Source organism: Crinia signifera, chromosome 6 (genome assembly GCF_055691185.1).
Source record: "Crinia signifera chromosome 6, ASM5569118v1, whole genome shotgun sequence".
Taxonomy (NCBI): Eukaryota; Metazoa; Chordata; class Amphibia; order Anura; family Myobatrachidae; genus Crinia; species Crinia signifera.
The window spans coordinates 214933228-214957947 of NC_139222.1; the positions used below are offsets into that span (position 1 = coordinate 214933228).

General features: G+C 44.6%; 1 long non-coding RNA gene across 1 annotated transcript in view; it reads left to right on the plus strand.

Moving 5' to 3' along the window:
* Positions 1 to 22003, plus strand: part of LOC146007207 (uncharacterized) — a 42344-nt gene extending 20341 nt beyond the window's left edge. The window contains exon 3 of the long non-coding RNA XR_014444280.1: positions 21802 to 22003. This is a non-coding gene — a long non-coding RNA (uncharacterized LOC146007207). The remainder of the gene's footprint in view (positions 1 to 21801) is intronic.
* The last annotated feature ends 2717 nt before the right edge of the window (positions 22004 to 24720 follow it).

Here is a 24720-nt window from a genome sequence, read left to right on the forward strand (position 1 = left end):
AGTTTACATCTAGATTTTCTTGCTCAACCACCCTGACTGGCTGGCTGGAGTATTGGATTCATCCTTTGTACGTCCACTTTTCATTAATGGGCGTTTTTTTTTATAACTGAATTGCACTGGAACAGTACCCCTGAGCTACAATATGACTTTTATATTAAGAAGTTACTAATAGCAATCACAGATATATGCATGTATAAAGGTTCCCATACCTTGTCAGAATGTGAGATATTTTACCTTTGATCTCTGTTATGTCATTTCCAGTTGACGGGTGGCTGACTGCAGTGTGCTGACAGGAAGCACGCTGTACACAGGACAATCTCCCTCTCTCCCACAATTACAAATGTGATCACAAACACTTTCCATTTCTAAATATTTATGTAAAAGCTTTAAGTGCTTATTGAAAATGAATAGTAGCTCTTCTGGGCAGCACAATGTTTAGCATTAATAGCTGAGAGCGCTGGGGACCTTGGTGTAAATGTGAGCAGGGCCCAATCTCTGTGGAGTCTCTATGTTCTAATCCTCTTTGCAAGGGTTTCTCCCCATGTGCTTCGTTTTTTGTGCCACAGTACAAAATGACACTAGTTAGTTATTAACCAGGTGTGCTGCATACATGAGAGATACCCTCAGTGACACCACAGCCAACCAGTTCCCATAGAAGGCTATGGGGCTGCGATATGCCAGCACGTTATGGAAGCTTAAACTTTCAGGCACGCTCCATGATAAGGAACGCCATCTATAGATGGCATTTCCTACAGAATTGTATGGGGTTATTTAAGCATAATTCCTCAGAGAGGGACCTGTGGGATTCTCCCTCTGTCCCCCAGACCCGTCTTAACGTACTGGCATACTGGGCAAATGCTCAGGACCCCATGATTCTAGGGGCCTTCAAGCAGGGGTGGGCTGGGCCAGGGGTAGATTTTCTGCCCCCCCCCCCCCCCCCAGGCTGATGCCTCTGAAGAAGCAGGTACAGAATGCTGCTCAGCCATTCCGATTGTGAATGACACAATCAGAGCAGTCAGGCAGCATTCCTTACCTGCTTCCCAGTCTGCATCCAGAGAGGGAATGACTGTCAACATGCTTGCTGATGGATGGCTGGAGCTATCCACCAATCAGAATGCATCTCCCACTGACATTCACACCTGCCCAGGCTGATGAATAGGACATGCAGACAGAAAAGCGAAAATCTGCTCTTATTCAAATAGTTATCCCCTCCGGTAAGTGTCCCTATACTGGTATGCAGGAGCAAGAGGACAGGTGGTATTTTCATGTAAATAATAGTAGATACATGCCACCCACAGTCACAGCTATATAATTGGTGCTATGTATGTAAATGTAAGCTTTCACGAGCAGGGCCCTCTTCCCTCATGTGCTTTCAATCTTATTTTAGCTGTCTACTACTCCATACTCCCATCAGAAGATTCTAATACCTCAGTTTCCTGCCACCCTAAGCTTTTTCTTTGTTTGCTGATGCAGCTATGTTTATGTACCCTGTACTTGTTCTATATTGTCTGATAATATTATTCACTGATTTCTTGTTTTGCTTATTTGTTTAGATTCTCTGTAACTGGGCGGTGCAGATTTATTGTGTCGCCATATATATATATATATATATATATATATAAAAAAAGGATAATAAATACTGGTCTATTAATAGGTTGCAGTATTATATCCGGTCATTGTGTTTCCAAACCTTGCTGGTAATATTCATGAGGTAAATTGGGAATTATACATAAACCATGATAAATACACCTAACTGCCAGCACTTTGTCCTCACAATACCTTAGGCCTCAGATGACCTCTTGCATTGCTCTATCTTCCACCCCCTTCACCTTTGACTTCTGCTAAATGTCAGGATCTGGTCACCTGCAATCAGCATTCAGTTCAGAGCCTCCCTCAGGGGGTATATATACAAAATGTCTGCTTTCATAAGAACGTTCCATGCTATCTCTAGATAGTTGGGTCATTCCTTTTCTGCTAGGCAGCCTTTAGTATGAGTGACAGTGGGTTATGCTCCACCTAGTTGTGTATTTAACATTTTTATTGTTCAACAAGGCACTGTGCATTTGTGTGTACAATGTCCTCCAATCCCTTTTGTGACTGTATTCAGAATCTGACGTGTAAAGGGAATATGTGAGGAATTTTGCACCACTTGGTGCATCCTGGCTCATTTTTACTGAACAAAATAAGTGTAAGAGCTAGAGGCACAAGGGATGTACATGACAATTGTATAGGTAGGGAGGGAGACATTAAAGAACTATCAGGTAGACTCATGGGACAGTTTGTCGAATTGTTTCAAACTTTAGTGTGTGGGGGTGTTTTTAACTTGTTCATTTGAGGTTTTAGCCAAACCGTCTATGCATAAAACTGTACAACTGGCACAAAAACACAAAATCAAATGGAGTGATTATTTTCTACTTTAAAAAAAAATATATCCTTACATACTGTAGTATAAAAGAAAGTCCCAAAGCGCATCTGTCTGTCTTATTGCGCAAATCTCGAAAACCGTTGGACAAAATTTTATGCAGTTTTCACTGACATGTAGTGCAGTTCTCATACAAGGTTTAGATGTATAAACCATCAGCCTATCCAGTAGGAGAGCTGAGCAATAATGATTTTAGTGAACCAAATCCAGGTCCAGACTCGATAAGGGACTGGGCGGGCGGGTGATGTCAGCACACCTGGTAACAGCTGCGGGCCGAACTCTCGCTCTCTGGCTGCTGCTCTTCAGGAAGGGAAGCAGTGCTGCTGTCACTTACACCATACCACTTATATACTGTACTAACGACTGGCACCTGCTTTGCACAGGTACGTTTTTTTTCTAATAAAGGTGATGTACCCATGCGAAGCAGGGTCAGGTTTCTAGTTTTGAAATTAAAATTGGGATAACACAGTATGCAGTTATATACTGTGTTCTTGTTTAAGAGTCATTCCTCCGGCCATTCCGGGATGGTAGGCAACCCTGAGGTAACTAGGGAAAGGGAAATTCCAGTTAATGATGACTTATACCACATTTCCACTCGTTACCCGCTAAACACCCTATTTGTAACCAGGTTAAAAATCCCGGATAGGTGCACGTTCATGTGAAAAAAACAAAGATTTTTATGTCAGTGGAAAAGGGATATTATAGAGTACTTGCTGGACACACATTTTGCTTTGTGCCTTGTGCCAGGTCACAGAAGCCCTTTAGCTCTCTCCTTCAAGCACACATCCTGTACTGTTTCCTAGGATGAAACATGCAACCTGGTAGATTTGTAAATTCCCTCCAGTATTACTGCTATTTTTTTTACATGTATTTTAATCATCAAATAATGTACAGTATGTGTCCAGTATTTCTGTGCTTATTACAATAAATGTATATGAAAAAGATCAGAGGGATAGGTCTCAAGCGGTGAAAATAGCAGAGAAGCAGAGTAATTTAAACATGCTTGGGATAGGCATCAGAACTAAGGACCAAATAGGGTTAAGGATAGATAAAGGATACAAAAGTGACAGATTAGATGGGGCAAGTGCAGGGCCGGCTTTACCATTAGGCAGCTGCCTAGGGCGCCGGGATCTGGGGGTGCTCCACGGAGTCTGTGTGTCACCAAATTAATAATGTCTATGAAGAAGACATCCTTGTACTTAATGCAGGTGGCAGCTGTGGGACTTCTAAGTTGCCACCTCCATACTTTCTCATGAGGGGCTGGAAAGTGGGAATCTGTGGCAGTGTAGGTTTGGGCGGGTGGCACTAGATAGACGTTTTGCCTAGGGTGCAGAGAAGCCTTAAGGTGCCCATAAACTAGTCTAATTTTGCCCGCTATAACCCAATCCGACAAGAAATCGGACCAAATTGAAGGCGTTTGACGTCACCCTTGGGTCCAATGCGCGTTCCCGTGTGCATTGTACCTGAGCTCAGACCTGCTGCTCGTCCGACCTACAACTCGGGCCCTTTCCCAGCGGCAGGGACTGGGTCGCAGGAGATACATCACATGTGAAAGGAAGTGCAGTGGTTCCCAAACTTTTTCTTAAATCAAGGCACACTATAGTATCAGAATTTTATCCATGGCAAAGTGTCTTAGGGCGATATGTATTAATATACATCGCCGCCCTTCGCTTGACAGCCGCGATGCTGCCGCATATGTACTAACATATGCGGCTAGCATCGGGTTGCGGTGACGGAGACCCGCGTGATACCTGTGATGTGGTCTGCGGGGGTCTCCGTCACATACCGGCGGCTGCCAGTGTCCCCCTGGAGATCAAAGGAGGACAGCGGGCGGCGATAGAAGCCCATAGGCTCTGGGTGGCGATACCCTGCCTGGCTAAAACGGGGCGGATGGGTATTGGTACATAGGAAAATGCGGTAAAACCCCCGTTTTACCGCATTTTCCCTTTAGTACATCCCGCCCATATTGAGAAAAAATAAAAATCCTTATAAAAAAATTGTGTTCATATGTCATCCATATGGTTAGTTACAGGGCTGGCGCCACCACTAGGCAAATCTAGGCATTTGCCTAGGGCGCCGGCCACTGGAGGGCGGCATTTTGTGCCGCCCGGGTACCTGTCCTACGGCGCTGTCTATTTAAATCTGGGGGCGGAGGCAGCGGGGGTCCCTGCAGTCCATTAAAAATCACGAGCGCTATCCGCCGGGCTATGCGGAAGCGCTTCTAGTGTGAAAACTCTGGCAGCACGGCGCACGCTGATCTCAGCCAATCAGCGTGCTGCCAGTGTTTTCACACTAGGGGCGGGATGCTATATAGCAGAAATGCGGTAAAAACCCCGTTTTCGGGGTTTCTACCGCATTTCTATATGCTATATGGCGCCTCCGCAGTGTCAGCGCTGCGGAGGGAATCGCCAGCTAAAGCTGGCGAATCCCTGCAGAAGCCTATGGGCTTCTTACCGCAGCGCTGTTTGAGGGATCCGTCACGGATCCCTCCCAGCGTGCCCTGCGGCCGGCGCCGGGGTCTGCGCATGCGCAGATGGACTCCCGGGTCACAGACCCGGAAGTCCAGCGCCGGCACCGCATCGCAAGGGACAGCTCTTACCGCAAGAGCTGTCCCTTGCATGAATAACGGCATATGTTATAGCATATGCCGTTATTAAAAATGCGATGTCCGGCGAAGGGGGGCCGCGGATGTTATAACATCCCGCCCAGTAAGCGCTTCCGCATAGCCCGGCGGATAGCGCTCGTGATTTTTAATGGACTGCAGGGACCCCCGCTGCCTCCGCCACCAGATTTAAATAGACAGCGCCGAACGACAGGTACCTCCCCCATCCCCCCCCCCCCCCCCGGCACCGGGGCGCCCCCAGCCCGACTCGCCTGGGGCGCTCCGGTGCCTTGCACCGGCCCTGGTTAGTTATGTAGCACATTATGTAAAATTCTAGGTTGCTATTGGCACTTTTTCTACTGGGCCACTTCTCCACACTTTTCACTGCTTGATACATCTTCCCCCAAGTTTTCAAACTGTACCATGGATCTAATCTAAGCATCAGTCATAAGTAGTGTACACGCGGTGCGATTCATCTTCTATTCAATCCTGATTCGATTGGTATCAAATATGTATCGAATCACACGTACACAGATTTGTATACTATAGTCTTGCCTGCACAGACTTTTATATTCACTTTCAATGCCGCGGGGCCTGCATCGGGATCGAATGCAGCTGAAAACTTTGGATTCGGTGTTGGGAGATAAGAGCATCTCCTAGCACTGGCTTTTCCATTGCAGTGAATGCAATGACCCAAGTTATCCATTTACACTGCACAGCAACCTGTGTTCAATCCTGCTCGCTACCTGGGTTGAAATGCTGTGCAAACATCTGGGTTATTTAGGCTGGTGTAAAAGGGGTATTATTTATTTATTAATTTCTGTCATTCATTTTTAGGAACCTGAGTGTTTTTTTGGGGAGACTGTCTACTGGCAAACGTTTGATTCTGATGTCCTGAATGTATTATGGTCACTTCACCACTTTACTAAAAGAAAACATCTTAGTATTTGTCCTGCATTACTGCGAGGTTTAGCTTCAAATAATCTATGCTTTTTTTTAATTATGAATAAATGAATCACAAGTGAGCAGAATTTGTGTGATTCAAAACTAATACGCAAAAATTGGGGCTTTATGGGATATGTTTATGTAGTTTGTGCAAAAAACGCTGGGAGTAATGGTACAGTCAGCTGTTACAATGCTGCAGCAATGTATTGGGAGTTAAGGGAGTGATTCTGATTGAGTTACTGCCTAGCGAACCTTCTAAGGCTGCCCCCCCCCCCCCGCTATAAACATCCCCACCATTTTTTAAATGGATCGTTTGCATAAACATCCATTCGCAGGGTAGCGTGCAGGGACAAAATCATTCGATGGTCGCCAACCATCAAATGATTTTTACCATGCTCGCAAGTCTTGATGGACCTAGACTTGTGGAATCCTAGAACGGAGCGGGCGACTGACTGTCTTGTGACATCAGCCGCCCGCCCCCGTAAGGCAGGTGCCCACCTCCGTTCGTATAGAGACGCCCATTGTTTCCTGGGGCATCCACCAATTTTGTAAACTAAGCCCTCTGCCTACCTCCTTCCCAACCCCCCGTGCAATCACCCCGGCGACTAGGCAAGTCACTGAAGGCGCCCGCACAGCAGCCCTGCACAGGCTCATATGTGAATATGAGCATGCGCGAAGCACAAAAATCAGTCCCCGGTGTGAACACGCTGGGGGCCGAACAGATTACAATCAGGCCATACTTGTCTACTTTCGAAAACTAGTTTCAGGGAGATTATAGTTGGTAGCAGAAATTTGCACAGCGCCCCATTGAGGGGGCATGCCATGCTCCTCCCACAGGGCGTGTCTTGTTCCATATATGGAGAGATTGTGAAAAGAGATTGTGAACGTGGCCCCTAGAAGCGTGGGTGTGTACTGCTACATCTGAGAGGAGTCTTATAAAATTACTTATATCCAAATGTAGATGAGCCCAAAGCAGTTAGTAAGAGCTACTATACTTGGTAAAGAGCTGGGAAATGGTGCTGATGATTCAATGTAAATGTATCTGTCTCTCATTCCTTTTCTCCTGAAAAATTTAAGTGTAATGTGGGCTAGGTGAAATTAGGGAGATTGCTAGACTAATGAGGGAGAGAGGGAGATTGCTGTTATTTCAGGGAGTCTCCTGCAGAATTCACGAGGGTAGGCAGCTATGAATCAGGCCCTAGAGGTCCATGCATCAAGGAGAGTGCAGTCTAAGTAGTAAGGAAATAATCTAAGCCCATGAAGATGGCAATGGTTTGTGAAAACATGACTCAGTGATTTAATGAGTGTTTCATAGTGTCTTATGAACTGCATAGGTGCTTGTCAGTTCCACTGTGCTATCAATTGTACTGATGGACCCTATGTCCAGGGCCATATATGTTTGCCATAAACTGGAAGAGGCTATGAGACGAAATCTAGTGTTTTGATTGGCCATTAGAGATACCATTGATATTTCCCCATTGCCCTGGTATTTCCTAGTTCCTTGAAATTGACTGAATGTGATATGGTTCAACATTATAAAATGTCATATGCTAGTATGTATCTGTGTTATGATGCAGCATTTAATCCACATTGCACTGCTTCTAACCTGTAGGGGGCACTGTTGCTGTTCATTGAAGATGTGTAAAATGCTTGAGATAAAAGTATAAAGCTACAAACAGCTTCTTCTTAGCTTTAGAGATGCATGCAGCTGAAATGTGGTGCAGCCTCCAACAACTAACCAGATATTTGTGGCTGCGAGCAGGGAGGTCCGGTTTAATCCGTTTTAGTTATTTCTGGGACACATACAGCGCAAAATAGAAAACAGTATTGCTGCATTTTATGTGACTTGCTTGCTATGGAAACACAGCTGATTTCTGCTACTAACATGAATTTCATAAAACTGCTCGTATATGGCATTAATCTGCAGCAAAAATAGTGGATATCTGGCAAAGGACGGGAGTAGGAGGACCGCCCAATGCCCCGCAACCCTTCCATGCTACTTTTGTCTTTACATTTGGTGGGCAGAGCACTGAGAGACTCAGGGCCAGATGCACTTAGCTTCAAAATGTGATAAAATGGAGAGAGATAAACAACCAACCAACCAATCAGCTCATGCCTGACATTTTTTTCAAACACAGACTGTGACATGGCAGGTAGGAGCTGATTGGCTGGTTGTTTATCACTCTCCATTGTATAACTTTTTGAAGCTTGGTGCATCTGGTCCTCAGTGAGAGTAGGATTTATATATAATTCTTTCTGTCATTACGGATCAATTGTGATTAACATGTTTACCTTATTTCACTTTTAGATGTATATTTCCAGAATTTCAGTAATGTGTACCGTAAGTAAAACTTCTGATTGTTAGCAAATACTAAATAGATAGGATCAGTGAAAAGAATTTTCAAAGGTTTGGCGACCGTGTGCAGTATAGAGAAAGTATTTGGCTGTAGGGTGGACGCTACTGGCCAATGTCAGCAGTTACAGTTATATGGTTAAGTATGGTTACCAGGGCTTGAGGAACTGAAAACTGTTTGTGTGCGATGATAGTCTGCTACACTACAGGCCCAGCATTGCCAGCCCTCCCCTGAGCTAACCACTTATTGTCCCTTTCAACTTAACCTTCCCAGTCACTTATTCTGGTGAAAAGAGCTCCACAGTGCAATTATGTCTGTTTACACAGCTTACATATAAAAAAAGTCACATTTAGAAGATGCCTTCTCTTTGATCTCATAATGTAAATATAGCTATAAATAGATCTAGGAAACATAAGCCAGAGTCCTTTGGGTTTGGGGGAGGATCTGTATGTGTCTTATACTAGTGATGTGGCTCCATACTCTTGAGTCTAACAAAGTAGTGTTGAAAGTATTCTGGTGGTTTGGTAAGCTAAGTACAAGGAAAGATGCCTGAGGTTTGGGAACCTGTTTTTCTCAGGGACTCAGCATTCAGTGTTTACCTCAGGGCAGGCTGCAATTTATCGGGAGGCCGGCAGTAATAGGCATCTGTATCGAGACACTTTTCTGTTTTTTTTTTTTAAGCTGCCCAGTGTGCCCCTGCTCTGTGCTGTGTCTGCCTGCACAGGGCCATTCCTCCTGGTGGGCCTATCAATCAATAAATGCAGTATGCTTGGGATAATTGACAATCTTTATCACATTTCTTATAAAATTAACGTTGCAATTTATCATGGGTCCACAGCCTGGACAGCGGTTGCAAAAACCAGCTGACGAGACCAAGATTTAGCTTGTGATGTCTAATACAAATACATAGTATTTGCAATTGAATGGTTTTGTCCTTTCAGTGTTGCTGCGCAAATGGAACCCTTTTTGTGGTCTAGACCCTCTTCCCAAAAGAAGAAGGCTACCTCACATTGAAGATCTGGAAACTTACAAATAGGATCATTACAATGTGGCATTGCACATCACATCGTAAATGACCGCAGGAGTTATCCATGACATAGCTTCATACATAGCTCTGATCCTTAAAAATTTGGAAATCATGCTGAAACTATTCTTTTTAAACAGATAAAGTACCGGGCGCTTTATAGGCCCTGCATGCGCAAAGGTAATATGGGATAACAGGATGGCATTTTGTTTTGTAGAGCCATTATGTGTAAGAACTGCAGGACATGTAATGCGCAAACGCCACAACCATGAGTCCCTACAAGAGATGATGCCACATGACATGCTGCGTTGTACCTGTTCCCAGTCACCTTTCCCTAACAGGCTCCTAACCTCTCTGTGATGCCCTGGATGCCAAATGAGAAGAGGGCCTAGTGTCCACAGCCATCAGCTCTTATAGTGTGTACAGACGATAAGATTTGGCTTCCGATGTTCCCGATATAGTGAACATCGGAACCCATATCGCATGCAAATCGCATGCTTTTTAGGGCTTGTGAGCCCAATGCGCTGCCGATGCGCGCTCCCGTGTGAGCGCAAATCTGCAGCCAGATAGAGAGGGCAGGCAACACTATATAGTGCAGATCTGCACTATATAGTGTAAATTGTGCCCCTCTAGCATGCCGTGCGATGTGAGTCCCGATGCGATCTGATCGCGTCGGGACTCGCATCTCACGGCAGCGGCTTCAGGCGGGCAGTGACAGTAGAGCTTCTTGGCAGCATCTTCAGGCTTCCGGGCGGCAGTGGCTTCAACGGGGCGGTGACAGGTGGGCTTCTTCTTGGTGGCGTCTTCAGTGACAGTCGCTCAGATGGACCTGCTCATTGCTGCCCCACACATGTGGGAGATGAGCAGGAGAATATCAGCGACTGTCACTGAATTTACAGACGGGGCTGTTCTGAATCTTGTGCAGAGGGGGCGGGGGCGCGCATGTAAATCATTGTGTGGACTACACACACAGCGATTTACATGCGGTTTCAGGCATTTTCTGAGGGATTTAGTAAAATCCCTCAGAAAATGCCTGAAAATTGTTCCGTGTGTGGGGTCCATTAGGGATTGTGGTGTCTGTATGAGAGGAGAGTGGTTAACAGTATGAAATGCAGAAGAGAGATCTATAAGAAGAAGAATAATGCAGCATCTAAATTCTGCAAAAACAAGTTACATCACTGAGGCTTGAGGAAATTTCTGCCTCATTCCTTAGTGATATCACTAGCTTAATTAATCCCCTTTCAGACATACGTGAAAATCCCAGGTTTTTTCACATAAACGCACCCAAACCCGGGACTAGCGTATGTCTGAAAGCGTATACCCGGGATTTCACTCCCGGATACTGAGCACCTGCAATTGACCAGGGTTTTTCCTGGTATTTTACTCCCGGGTATAATACCAGGCTTATGTCTGAATGGTATTACCCGGGTTTTTCAGTTTTAAACATGTGATGTTGTGTTTTTTTTTTGCTGGCGAGGCGTCTTCTGATGAGGTCATCAGCTTCAGCCGAGGAAGACAAGGCGTCTTCCTCGGCTGCAGCTGATGACCTCATCAGAAGACGGCTGAGGCAGGCACATGTGCGGAGGCGCTTGCAGAGGCAGTGGCTGCATGTTGCTCCTTTGCTCCCTTTGCAGCAACAGAGTGCAGAGTCCTGTGGGAAGTGAGGTGGCATGGCACATCATTGGAAGGAAGAGGCGGTCTGGGAGCTGTTACATGTGCGTGGAGAAGAGGAAATCCAATCTAAAATCACAGGCTCACAGATCATTCTTGTGAGCCAGCAATGTGTCCCATTTTAATGATGAAACACTGAAATGCATGAAAAGCCTGACTTGTGTGAAAGGGGGGTCTGTTACTAAAATCCTGGGAGTGACCTGGGTTGCAAATCCCAGGTAAACCTGGCCAAAATCCCGGGTAGTATGTCTAAAAGGGGTATAATAGAGTGAATATTGGTTTATCCCAGGGGCGGCCAACCAATCTGAGGCAAAGAGCCAAAACATTTGGTATGGTAAGACTAAGAGCTGATTCCATGCAAAAATGGGCATGGTCAAGATCCTGAAAGGCCACGCCCCATTTTTAAATGGATTGTGGCTTAGCTGGCACAAGGCCATGTTTCTTTTTTTGCGTTCACGACATTAGCATGTTTGTAGGAGAATGACCTTGTGTGGCATTAGGTTTAGTAGCGATGACTTCTAAACACTCTTTAGATATTTTACAAGTTTAAATGACTACTTAAATGACTACTTGCCAGCAAAAAAAATCTAAGTCCAAATAAATTAGTAGCGGGTGCCAGCTCCAATAGTAGAAATAAAGGACCAGGGGGGGAAAGCAGCACTCCAGGCGTCTTGGTAATAAAACACACTTTTAGGCCATCCTTACGGACAACGTTTCATTGCTTTTTAATAAGCAATTTCTTCAGGTCATGGCATCAACAATAACAGAGAATATGTCCTACCTTATATCACCCTGGTGTGGATCAGCGTCTTCCGGAAGAGGGACCGCACGCCCGGCCGGTCGGCGCTGTGTGATGACGTCACTTACGTGTACGTCCTAATTGTGCTCCCGTCACCATAACAACCAGGATGCAGAAGGGCGCAGCGTTCCGTGCGCTGCTATAACAATAATGAAAACCAAAGTTGCCGTCAATAGTGCTGCTGGACACAATAATCATGGGCAACTATATGCATAGCGATCAGCCTAATAGAAGCAGTGGGATATATTTAGCAGAGAAGGTGGTAGTAAGGAAAACTTCATTCATACAGATCGCATACTCTCAAAAAGGTCAGAGTATTTAGCAGATAAGAAAAGGGGGAAACCATACATACCATAGTGTAAAAAAGACAGAGAGAATAGCATAACCAATGCTACAGCACACCGCACAATTGGCATATTGTAACCATGAATTAAAGTAGGATATCTTTAGCAGAGAAGGTACAGGATAGAAAATGCCGCACATACAAGACACATATATTCTAAAGTTATTATTGTTATAGCAGCGCACGGAACGCTGCGCCCTTCTGCATCCTGGTTGTTATGGTGACGGGAGCACAATTAGGACGTACACGTAAGTGACATCATCACACAGCGCCGACCGGCCGGGCGTGCGGTCCCGCTTCCGGAAGACGCTGATCCACACCAGGGTGATATAAGGTAGGACATATTCTCTGTTATTGTTGATGCCATGACCTGAAGAAATTGCTTATTAAAAAGCAATGAAACGTTGTCCGTAAGGATGGCCTAAAAGTGTGTTTTATTACCAAGACGCCTGGAGTGCTGCTTTCCCCCCCTGGTCATATATATATATATATATATATATATATATATTGTCCAAGTCTGCCGGCACTCAGCGTAATAGACAACGGTCCCCGGTGCCCAAAGAAGGCTGATACATACACTCCAAAAGAAATGATGGCACTCGAGAGGCAAATTATAATGCAAATCAGAAGCATATATTGTCAAGCTTTCGGGGACTTAAACCCCTTCTTCAGGACAAACTGTAGGTGTTTGTCCTGAAGAAGGGGTTTAAGTCCCCGAAAGCTTGACAATATATGCTTCTGATTTGCATTATAATTTGCCTCTCGAGTGCCATCATTTCTTTTGGAGTGTATATATATATATATATGTGTGTGTAAAAGAAGGTTATATATAAATACACATCAAAAAAAGTGTCCTGCTTACCAGGGACCTGGAGATTAGGGGGAGAAGGGACTGACCAGGAGGGCTCAGGATGGCAGGCAGATCTGGAAAAGGAGGCTAGGAGCCGGAGATGCCTTATCTATAAGGCAGTAGCCTGTAAATGGTGTCGAAGCGCGACAGCGCATGCGCCGGGAGCCGGCCTGTTCACTACATACATATGCAGCCACGTCCCAGATACCGGCGGCGCTGCTATCATTGTGATGGCTGCCCGACAGCCCGAGCTGCACATCACAAAATGAAGAGCCGCATGCGGCTCGCGAGCCACAGGGTGGCCACCCCTGGTTTAGCCCAATTAAATGGCTGACTATGCGGATATGTCCTCTTCTGTTGTCGCTTTGCAGCGCACTGCAAAATGCAAATTTCAGTAAACATGCCTGACGTAGTATGCCACGCTGCGGCTCCATTCACACCTTGCAATCCTATGGGATCGTGGGTGCAAATGCCATGCACTCGTCTTCCGGCAAGCCCCCTTTTTTTTTCTTTCTTTTTTTCAAACATTTTTATAAAAAAATGTACATAGAAGAAAGTACAACATATATTGCAGAAAGTAAATGTGATATTATGAGTAACAAATAAAGAGACAATACACCACCCAGGTCTTGTTTTGTCCGTCTGTCTCCGTCGAGGCAAGCCCCCTTTTTAAGGCATGCATACATACCAGGGTTGCCTACCATCCCAGAATGGCCGGGAGGGTCCCGAAAATCGGGTCATTTAGCCCCGCCCCCTCCGTGGAGATAGACAACCGGATCATTTTCCAATGTGGGGGTGGGGCTTAATGACATCATGCTCAGGCCCCACCCCTGAACTTTTGCTGAAAGTCTCCTCTCCGGGCTTCTCTCTGAGAGGAGATAACAAAAGTCGGCAACCCTGATACATACTGAAGCATTCTGCAAAGATCACATCTGTACTATGGACCTTATTCTGATTGCTTCAGTCCTCCATGCGTCAAAGGCGTTCACATGGAGGACTGATGGTGTGCATCTGACACATTTCTGTGCAGATGCAGGGTGCGTGTACTCACGGCGAACATTCTCTTCGCCGGGTGCACGCACCCTACACCGTTCCATTAGCATATGGAAATGCCCAGCACTTCATGGCTGTTCTCATGCTAATGTGACGCGGGTGCGGGGGGCGGGCAGCTGACATCTGCGGATGTCAGCTGCCTGCCCTGTCCTCGCACAGGGCGCCCACAGTTTAGAGACACCATATAGGTGTCTCTGAACTGCGAGCGCTGGAGAAATCATTCAATGGTCGCCAGCCATGGAATGATTTCTCCCCGCCTGCGAATGGATGATTATGTAAATCATCTGTTCGCAGGTGTGCAGGGGGTCGCGTGTGCGAGGGGGCGGCGGCCGGCACTCTTATCAGATTTTGCAGTCTTGAGAGTCAATCAGAATAAGGTCCTATGTGTGGTTGAGGGTTACACAATTATTGTATCTGCTTGGGATAAAGAGCATACAGTCCTAGGATAAGGGGTTCATTATTTATTCTTTGGTCATCGTACCTGTGAACTTACATACTTACACCACATGGGACTTCTTCTGTGTAGTTATAGACTTCAGTGAGGGTCCCAGCACCTACGTTTGCATACTTGTCTACTTTTGAAAACTGGTTTCAGGGAGATTATAGCTGGTAGTAGAATTTTGCACAGCGCCCCACTTAGGGGGCGTGTCATGCTCCACCCAAAAGGTGTGTCTAGTTCCATATATGAAGTGTGGGTGTGTACTGCTACATCTAAAAGGGATCTTTTAAAATAACTTATAGCCAAATGAAGATGAGCCCCAAACAGTTAGTAAGATATACTATACTTGGTAAAGTGCTGGGAATCGGTGCCGATTCCTTTTTTCCCCAAAAAGTGAAATGTGGGTTAGGTGACATGAGGGAGATTGCTAGACTAATGAAGGAGATTGCTAGACTAATGAGGGATATTGCTGCTATTTCAGGGAGTCTCCTGCAGAATGCAGGAAGGTAGGCAACTTTGCGTTTGGCATAAGGTTTATAGTCCCTGGTTATAGAAATGCTGATCATGTACAAAAAGCTATATGAATATCCAGTATATCTATCATGCATAGTCATACCTCCCAACAGTCCCGATTTCAGCGGGACAGTCCAGATTATCAGGGCCTGTCCCGCTGTCCCTCCCGCGGCCGGCAGTGTCCCGCGGTGTGGGGGGCTGTTGGGAGTCCCCCCTGTCGGCTGCTAAGCAGCGGGGAATAAACGCTGTGCGCATGCGCACAGCGTCTATTCCCGCAGCCAGGGGGCTGGGGGCATGGCTAGAGGCTCACAGAGCCTCTGGGTCATGCCCCCATAGCGGCAAAATGGGGGCGTGGCCTCGCAGGAGAGCCGCGAGTATAGGCCACGCCCCCGAAAATTCCGCCGCGCCTTCGGCGCACATAAGCGTTGTCCCACCTGCTCCTCCATCAAAGTTGGGAGGTATGCATAGTTGTAATAAAGTTCTGACTAATAAATAAGGATATTGTTCAGATGAGAAAATGTAACAATGTCTTTGTGTATTTGTGACAGTATGTAAATGGATGGATTTGTGACTAGACTGCGGCATCACACTGATTCATAGGAAGCTATGCTCGACTGGAGAGGAAGTTAGGAGAGGAAAAGGAAACAGATTATAGAAGTGATGTGTGTCCAGAATAAGCCAGGCAAAGGGCACATCCTGTCATAGTGATATACTCCTGCACAGCTGCACAAGAACACTACCCATCAGAAGACTGTTTATTCTCTCTGGGGGGCAAGAATCCTGAAATACTATGATGCAGGAGCATTGTAACTCGCTCCCTCCAATGCAGCTTCTCCATTAGCTCTCTGCGTTACACACCTCTTCAGCCCACGCATAGGATTTTCCAGTCTAATTCAGGAAATGACTGTTTACCTTGCCTGATGCTTTGTTTGATGTATCTCAAACTCTCATAATATCTCAATGTATAGTTGATATTGCAGGTCCCTTCCCAGATCAGCACAAGGTGGTTTTATTAAGATGTATCTGAAGCCTGTATACAGTTCAGGAAGCTGCTTCTGGACAAAGCCACTTCTAGAGTAGAGAGATAAGCAACAGTACGTAAGGCCCCCATACACTTGTGCAAGGTATAACATGCTAGTATCGCATGCAATACCCTGTTAAGTGACCCTGTAGTTGAATCACATGCGATATATCATATTCTGACCTTTTGCATATGATATATCACATGCAATCCCAGCCTGGGCTATCTATAGTACAGGCCGTATGCTTTCCTGATCCTATCCGATGCATACGGAACTGGACATCGTATCCGGAGGTAAAAAAAAACATGCAATTTGCCACTTTTCATCCAATTGAATGGCACTTTACGTTGAAATCAGCCCAAATCCACTATTGTATTAAGGCTTTGCACTCTTCCCCTTCCCAGTTTTCGTAACTTGTTTATTTTTTTGGAGTTATTATTAATATACTTTATTTATCTGGTGCCACAAGGATTCTTCAGTAAATTTAGGACATATACATGGTAAATAAAAAAATTGGGAACCTCCCAGCCATTCCAAGAGGGTAGATAATTTATTTTATTAATAGTTTCTTATATAGCGCAGCATATTCCGTTGTGCTTTACGGAGACAGTGATACAACAAACTGGGTATTTTCAGACAGTCAAAGGTATGAGGGCCCTGCTCGCAAGCTTACAATTTATAGGGAAATAGGCATTGATACACAACGATAGGCAGTGGCGGAAGTTCGTCCCAGCTGCCCGGAGGCAAGATGAATATTGGTGCCCCCCCCCAAAAACATTATTCAAAATATATATAGTCTGTTATAAAATATATATATATATATATATTACAGCGATATTTGAGAACTCAGCCACAGAAGTGTATTTGATGGCTTTCAATTAATGGATTTCAACTGGCTGTGGTTGAGAGGTGCCCCCTTGAGAGCAGGAGCCCGGCGGCAGATGACTCCATTGCCTCCCAGAGTTCTGCCTCTGACGATAGATATTCTTTATTGCATAAAGTCCACCAGAATCCAAAGGTTCCTGGTGTGCTGTATTTTAGGGTGACCCAGCAGTTTGGTCAGGGGTCAGGAGGATGGAAATTTAAAAAAAGAAAGCAAATGGATATGTGTGGCCTGTACAGTGGGGATGTGATTAAATTGGAACGGTATATGAAGGTTAAGTGGCTGGTTCTAGAATTTGATAAGCTTGCCTGAAGTGGTGAGTTTTCAAGGAACGCTTGTAGGTTTGGAGATTGGAGGAGAGTCTTATTGTGCATGGGAGAGCATTCCACAGAGTGGGTGCAGCCCAAAGAAAGTCCTGCAATCGGGAATGGGAGCGAGTAATGAGTGTGGATGAGAGGTAAGTATGATTCTAAAGGTGCCTACACAAGGAAAGATTTAGCAAATGATCCAATCTCATTAACAATTTCACCAGAACTCCTGGACAAATGATTTGGTGTCAAATAGTGAACGATTGTACAAACGATTACACATGAACGATTGATCTTTTACAATGGTGGAGGAGAATGGGAGCCAGTCAGCTTTACCAAATCGTTCATCGTGCATACACATGAAACGATTGGTACAAACTGCAAAAGATTGGTCTCTGATCTTTCTGCATTTATGAAAGACCACAGACCTCTATCAACGACCGATTGGTATGCGCATCAGCATTGATATCGTTCATACACATGGATCGATTTGAGGGATTGGTCATTTTGATTGGTCGGGAACGCTCAGATCTTTTGCCAAATCTATCTGTGTGTATGCACCTTAAGAGAAGCACATGGGGAGAGAGGGTCCTACTCATGAGATCTTACATTCTAAAGTAGTGCTTGACAATTTATGTCACCTTGGGCTTGTAAAGGTCTGTTCTCCAGGTATTCAGAACAGTGAATGGTGTAATCAGGCATGTCCAAACTATGGCCCTCCAGCTGTTGTGAAACTACAATTCCCATCATGCCTTTCCACATTTTTGCTGTTAGGGAATGCTAAAACAATGGCAAGGCATGCTGGGATGTGTAGTTTCACAACAGCTAAAGGGGGCGACGAATCAGAGGAGGAGGAGGGTGACGATGACATATTGTCGCTGTAGAGCCAGTTTATACAGGGAGATATTATTTTTTTGTATGGGGGCCCAAACAAACCAATCATTTCAGCCACAGTTTTGTAGGCGCTGTTGCTGAAATGTTTGGTTTGTTAACGTGTGCATGTCCTATTTTCGAAGCATAAGGGTGAATGGGAGGGCCCAAGGACAATTCCATCTTGCATCACCATTCATTAATCCTACTGCTGAGTCATTCTTATGTGGGACTTGTCTTTTCAATGCATACAACTGTTTGCGTTCTTGACAGTGATAAGTGGACTTGTCTTTAAATGTAAACTGTTGCATTCCACTAATTAGAGTAATTGATTGCTGCACCAATCGCCCACTGCTCCACGGCTGGTCGCTGCTCTCATCCTGCATTAATTTGGGAGTCTGCCACTGCAGCTCTCACCCTGCATTAATTCTGGGAGTCTGCCACTGTCGCTCTCTTGTGAGAACCTTATGCCGACAGAGGTACTTCGCTAAGAAATCACTATGTAAAACAGAGGAACCACTAGAACCCATCCTCCTGGATTCAGGAGACCAACCATATGTAGAAATGCTAAAAGAGTTGCAGCAGGAAAACACCAATGAAGAGCTAGATCAAACTACAGAACATCCACAAATGATCTATAACATTAACCACAGTAGTTTTAAACAGAGATCTGATTTCTTCCCAATACGATCAAAAGGCCCGAATATAGAGAGCTTCTATAAGACAACCCTGTCCAAATTTAAAACCATGTGTGCCAAAACCGATAATATTCGGAAAAAAGGACACAAGTCCAACCTCACTAGACAGGAGAAAAAAGCCCTAAAAAGTCTGGTTGAGGACAAGGGGATTATTATTAAAGAAGCAGACAAGGGCGGAAGCCTTGTCATTCAAGATAGGCAGGACTACATCTGTGAGGCCCTGAGGCAACTGGATACCAGTTTCTACACCAAAATGCAGGGGGACCCCACCAACCTATTCAAAGCACAACTATTTGAGCTATTGAATTTGGCAGTTGTGGAGGGGACCATATCCAGGGAGGAGTTTAAATTTCTTTTTTCCAGAACACCCAGTGGTGCCCATTTATTATCACCTGCCTAAAGTACACAAAACACTTATATCACCCCCTGGGAGACCTATTATTTCAGGTATTAATTCTTTGACTTCGAACCTTTTATTTTTTGTTGATTCATTTCTCCAACCCAGAGTCTCCACCCTCAGGTCACACATCAAGGACACCTCATCCTTTCTAAAACTTATACAGGGGATTGTGTGGATGGACACGTACAACTTCCTCACTCTCGACGTCACAGGCCTGTATTCCAACATCCCACATGGCCTGGGACGTCGAGTTATAGAGAGACGATTAGACAATGATGGTGACCTGGGGGTGGAGCTCAAACTATTTCTTCTCAACTGCATCACTTTTATTTTAGAACACAATTACTTCTTATTTCAGAACACCCACTACTTACAGGTGATGGGTATCGCTATGGGGACCAGATTCGCGCCCAGCTATGCCAACCTCTATATGGGGGAGGTGGAGGACCACCCCATATGGGGTGGCGGCTGTGGCGCGAGTCTGGTCCTGTATGGGCGGTACATAGATGATCTTTTTTATGATTTGGGATGGGGATGCACAGTCAGCACTTGATTTTGTTCAGTCACTTAACACTAACCTATATAATTTACAGTTCACACACACTTTTCACCCCACAGAAGTCTCCTTCCTGGATGTGGCCCTCCACATAAAAGATAATAGGATCACCACAAAAAAACTATATAAAAGATGTGGGAGGCCAGGCCTATCTTCACTTCCAGAGCGGACACCATCTCCCTTGGAAGAAAAGCATCCCCAAGGGCCAACTAATCCGCATTAGAAGGAATTGCTCCTCACTTTCCGATTTTGAGTCCCAAGCGGACCAGATGATGACCTCTTTCAAAAACAGAGGCTACCCGGATGCCCTAGTCACGAAGGCATTCGAAGAGGTTGTCAGTCTGGACCGAGATTTCCTTCTCTGCTCAAAAAAGAAAAAAACTAAAGATGTAAATTCAGACGGAAATACTGAAAATAGGAAAATGGCCTATATAAGCACATTTAATAGTCAGTATTCGGAAGTCAAAAACATAATCCGAAAAAATTACAATATATTACAGCAGGACCCATTACTAACAAGTATACTACCAAATAAACCTAATTTTGTTTTAAAAAAAGAACCGCTCCCTCAAAAGTATTTTGGCTCCTAGTTTCTTGGCTACCAACACCACCCCCTCACCTCTGACCTCTTGGTTACCCTCCGAACTGGCAGGATTCTACAGATGTAGTGGTTCAAGATGTATTACATGTACACATATCAAAAATACAAAAACAACCCAAATAATGATGGAGAATAAAGCGCAACCCATCAGAAATTTTATCAACTGTAATACCACTTATGTCATTTATGTATTAACATGCGAATGCGGACTGAAGTATGTGGGCCGCACGACTAGAAAGCTCCGCATTAGATTTTTAGAACATCGCCGCAATATTAAAAACTGTCTAACAGCCCACAGTGTATCCAGACATTTTTTTGAAAAGCATAATGCAGACCCACAAAGCTTGGAAATCATTGGATTAGAACATATTAAAAATTCAAATAGAGGGGGAGACAGGTTCAGTAGATTATGCAGACAAGAGGTATTTTGGATGCATCTACTGAATTCTGTCCACCCAGAGGGTCTTAATGAAATGGTGGAACTGAATTCAGTTATTTGAACTCTTTTACCTGAATGTACCCATCCCTTAGGACCTTTGGGTTCCCTTATCAGTCCAGACTAATCCCTTCATATGTATATGAGAATTTCTTTGGAGATTCCTCTGATCTCTACTCAGCATTATTACTCCAAATTTCTCTATCATTGTTAAATTTTTCTATAGTTGGTCCCTTTCTCTATTCTATATATAAATAATATATATCCTATATGCCTTTCCATTTGCGCCATGTAGTTTTATCTAAATATTTGCATGTAGAAAATCTAATGTGTTTTTTCATTGATGTTTCCTTCCCCCACTATTTACTATTCTACCACTAGGGGTCAGTAAACTTTAGCTACATCTATTAAGGTTAGGCATTATGTTTGCTAGGCAACCAGAACGAAGTGGAGAAAAACTTAAGCCCACTTACACAAACAACAAAAATCTAAATTTATTCTTAGAAGGTCCGTCTGAGTCTCCCCTACCAGCTAGGGGAATGCGCCATGCAATATAGATCCGATGCGCATATGCCCATACTAAATACACAGATCAGGAACTACACGCGTTCCCATGACAACCACCGGGCCTGTGAATGGAAGTACAGCTTTCGTCTTCGCTGTCCGGAAATACACGCCCACTATGTATTAACCAGCCCTGGACGCCAGTTACACTTGTGACCCGGAAGTGCCGCTGACGTCATCCGCCCACTGTCTGTGCCCTACAGACTTTAGAATGACCCGGAAGATAATCGGGTCCCATCCAATGACAGTGCCCTGGGTCCGGTTACCATGACCACCACTGAATACACAGGAAGTGTCATATGAACACACTTATCCTGTGGTTTTATAAATCACTCTTTTGACCGCTTTTTGTGCCATATTAAATAGCGATTTAACAATTATAAATGTTTATGTTTACAGTACTATTTGCCTCCTACCCCAGTGTTGTGTTTTTTTTATGTTACTATAGATTGGTTGATCTAATTGAATTGGTCACATGACCCATGTGATAGGGTATATAAGCCAGAATACACCATGTGTCAGACATCCTTTGATAAAGCTGCCTGGAGCAGCGAAACCGGTCAGGATTTCTGCCTCACCTTGCCTAACCATCATCCACAGAAGAAAAACCTTGGGATTACAGACCCACCCAACACCACCCGGAATACCACCACCACCCCCCTTGTCCCCCCCCCCCCCCTCTCCATTTTCCAATTGGGTTGCAAACCCTGCAACTATAGTAGAGGTCGAGGACAGCATCCCGCTCAATCCATCAGGCGGTAGGAGTTGGTGATTCGTGCCATCTTGGGCCACTCTTAAGACTAACATCTTGTCCTCCCTCCATATTGCACGTTTGGGGACACAACCACAGCTCCAATTGGACGTTTGGAATTTCCCCACCGCTAAGTGGGAGACATCAGTGTCTATCAATTTGGACGTTTGGGACTTCCTGGGTCAAACCCAATCAAATGGTTTGGTTTGGTGAGATGTTGATTTTACTTTTCTAACACCATTGTTGTCATTGTTTTTATAGTCTGTATACTTTCTGGCTATATGGTTTTAGAAGCATTATTAAATCTTTTGTGATAGATGTAACCAATCTTATTTTTATTTTATGCATAGTCTTGCACATAATACCATCAAATCAGCGCTGCCCACACTTTTTTCTCTTTTTTTGCACTGTCGCTCTCACCCTGCATTATTTCGGGAGTCTGCCACTGCCTCTCTCACCCTGCATTTTTGGCCTTGACAGCTATGTTGGTGCGTCCAGTGTCCCCCATCAGTGAAGTGGGATTTAGACGGTTTATGGAAGTATTGTGTCCCTGGTACCAAATCACATCTAGATTCCACTTCACTAGGCAGGCGATACCCGCTCTCAACCTGCATTAATCTGGGAGTCTGCCACTGCAGCTCTCACCCTGCATTAATCTGGGAGTCTGCCACTGCAGCTCCCACCCTGCATTAATTCCGGGAGTATGCCACTGCAGCTCGAGTCACCCTGCATTAATGTGGGAGTCTGCCACTGCAGCTCTCACTCTGCATTAATCTGGGGGTCCGCCACTGCAGCTCTCACCCTGCGTTTATTCTGGGATTCTGCCATTGCAGCTCTCACCCTGCATTAATCGACCACTGCTCCTCGGCTGGTGGTAAACACGATCAAGCCGTCACCATTCATTAATCCCACTACCTACAGTCATTCATGGGGTAACTGGATTTGTCTTTAAACGCATATAACTGTTTGCATTCTTGACAGTGGTAATAATTAATTACCCCCTCCCCCCATTAGGCAATGTTTGGAGAGATGACTGGCAATAATTCTAGAGTTGAGCAATCAGATTAAATTGATTAATAATAACACAATCAAGCCAGATAGGGGTCTTATTAGATATTAAATTGATAAAAACAGTTACACACTTGCAGAACAAGTCAGTGCTGCACGAATCACCCACTGCTCCTCGGCTGCACATCGTAAACACGATCAAGCCAGATAGGGGTCTTATTGGGGCCTAGTTTTTCAAACTGCCATCATGTCTGCCACTGCAGTGCCACTCCTAGATGAGCCACGTGCTTGTGCCGTACACTTGTGTGGCTTATCATAGTTATACAGCTACCTCGGTGCAACCTTTTGCCCTAAAAACAATATTGTGAGGTGTTCAGAACAGACTGTAAATGAGTGGAAATTAATGTTATTGAGGTTAATAATAGCGTAGGAGCAAAAAAAACACCCAAATTCTGCGATTTTAGCCGTTTTTATGTTTTTTTTTTTTTTTTTTTAAATGAGAACCCAAAATCTTAAACTTTTAGGGGGTGTTTTGGCAAAACCCATTAGAACCCAAAACCTGAAAGTAATCGGAACCCAAAACACGAAAAGTGGCCGGTGCACATCTCTAGTTAAATCACACTTTCCTGGATAATTATATTTTTTCCTGTTTCTGTGTAATTCTTCATTTGTTCATTTGTTTTATTTCTCTTATCTTCACTCTAACAGTACTCTCTTTTCCTTTCTCCTTGTTTCTCTGTTCTACTTTTTTACAGCTTAGGTTCAGAGGTGGGCTTCTTCTTGTCCTGCTGGTAGGGTAGCCCTTTACTGACCAAATCTGCCATTTTGGGTGAGAGGTATTGGTGGTCAGGCCTGGAGATCATATAATAATTTGCGCCCTGGGCAAGCCTGCATCTGCCCTTCACAAAATCCCATAGTAATGGTGCCCCCCCCTCCCCCCACAATTTGGTGAAAGGAAAATATATAAGCTTATACAAAATGTGAGGCATTACAAACCCCGCGAACGGGTCTGCTATTTAAACTAGACACTGTCACTTGCACAGCACAAACTGAGGAAGCCGCTGATGACTGCTAAGAGGCGGAGAAACGCGTTTTTTGGAGCTGTGTTTGATGCCAGGATATCGCAAAGTGACCCCTGTATACTGCTGCTAAAAATTGTCTGCAAAGTGGGTACACTGCTTTGGCTGCAGCTGCATCCCTCCTCAGCAATTGAGAATATCCAGCTGAGTAGAGGAAGGACTGAGCCCTGACCACACACATAGAGTGGGGACATTTCTGTGCAGCTTGAAGCTCTATCTAAAGAGCAGGACTGGTAACTACAGTATGCACACAAATCTGCCTTGTCAGTGTTGTATTGAGAAATAAGCATATTAGTTACCATATATGCCAAGCATCCGTTTGTCTTATGTTGTTTGTCCTGTCTGTCTGATCTATGTTTGAAGTGCACTTCTAATGAATTTTTATTCTATGTATAAATTGTTATATATTTTTTTTTAATAAATAATTCCATTAAGGAAAATTATTATTGTTATTTTTTTCTGAGTACAACTGCGCTCCTTGGGTATGCATGCAGCCTAGGCAGCGTGCAATTTCCTTGAATTGCTTATA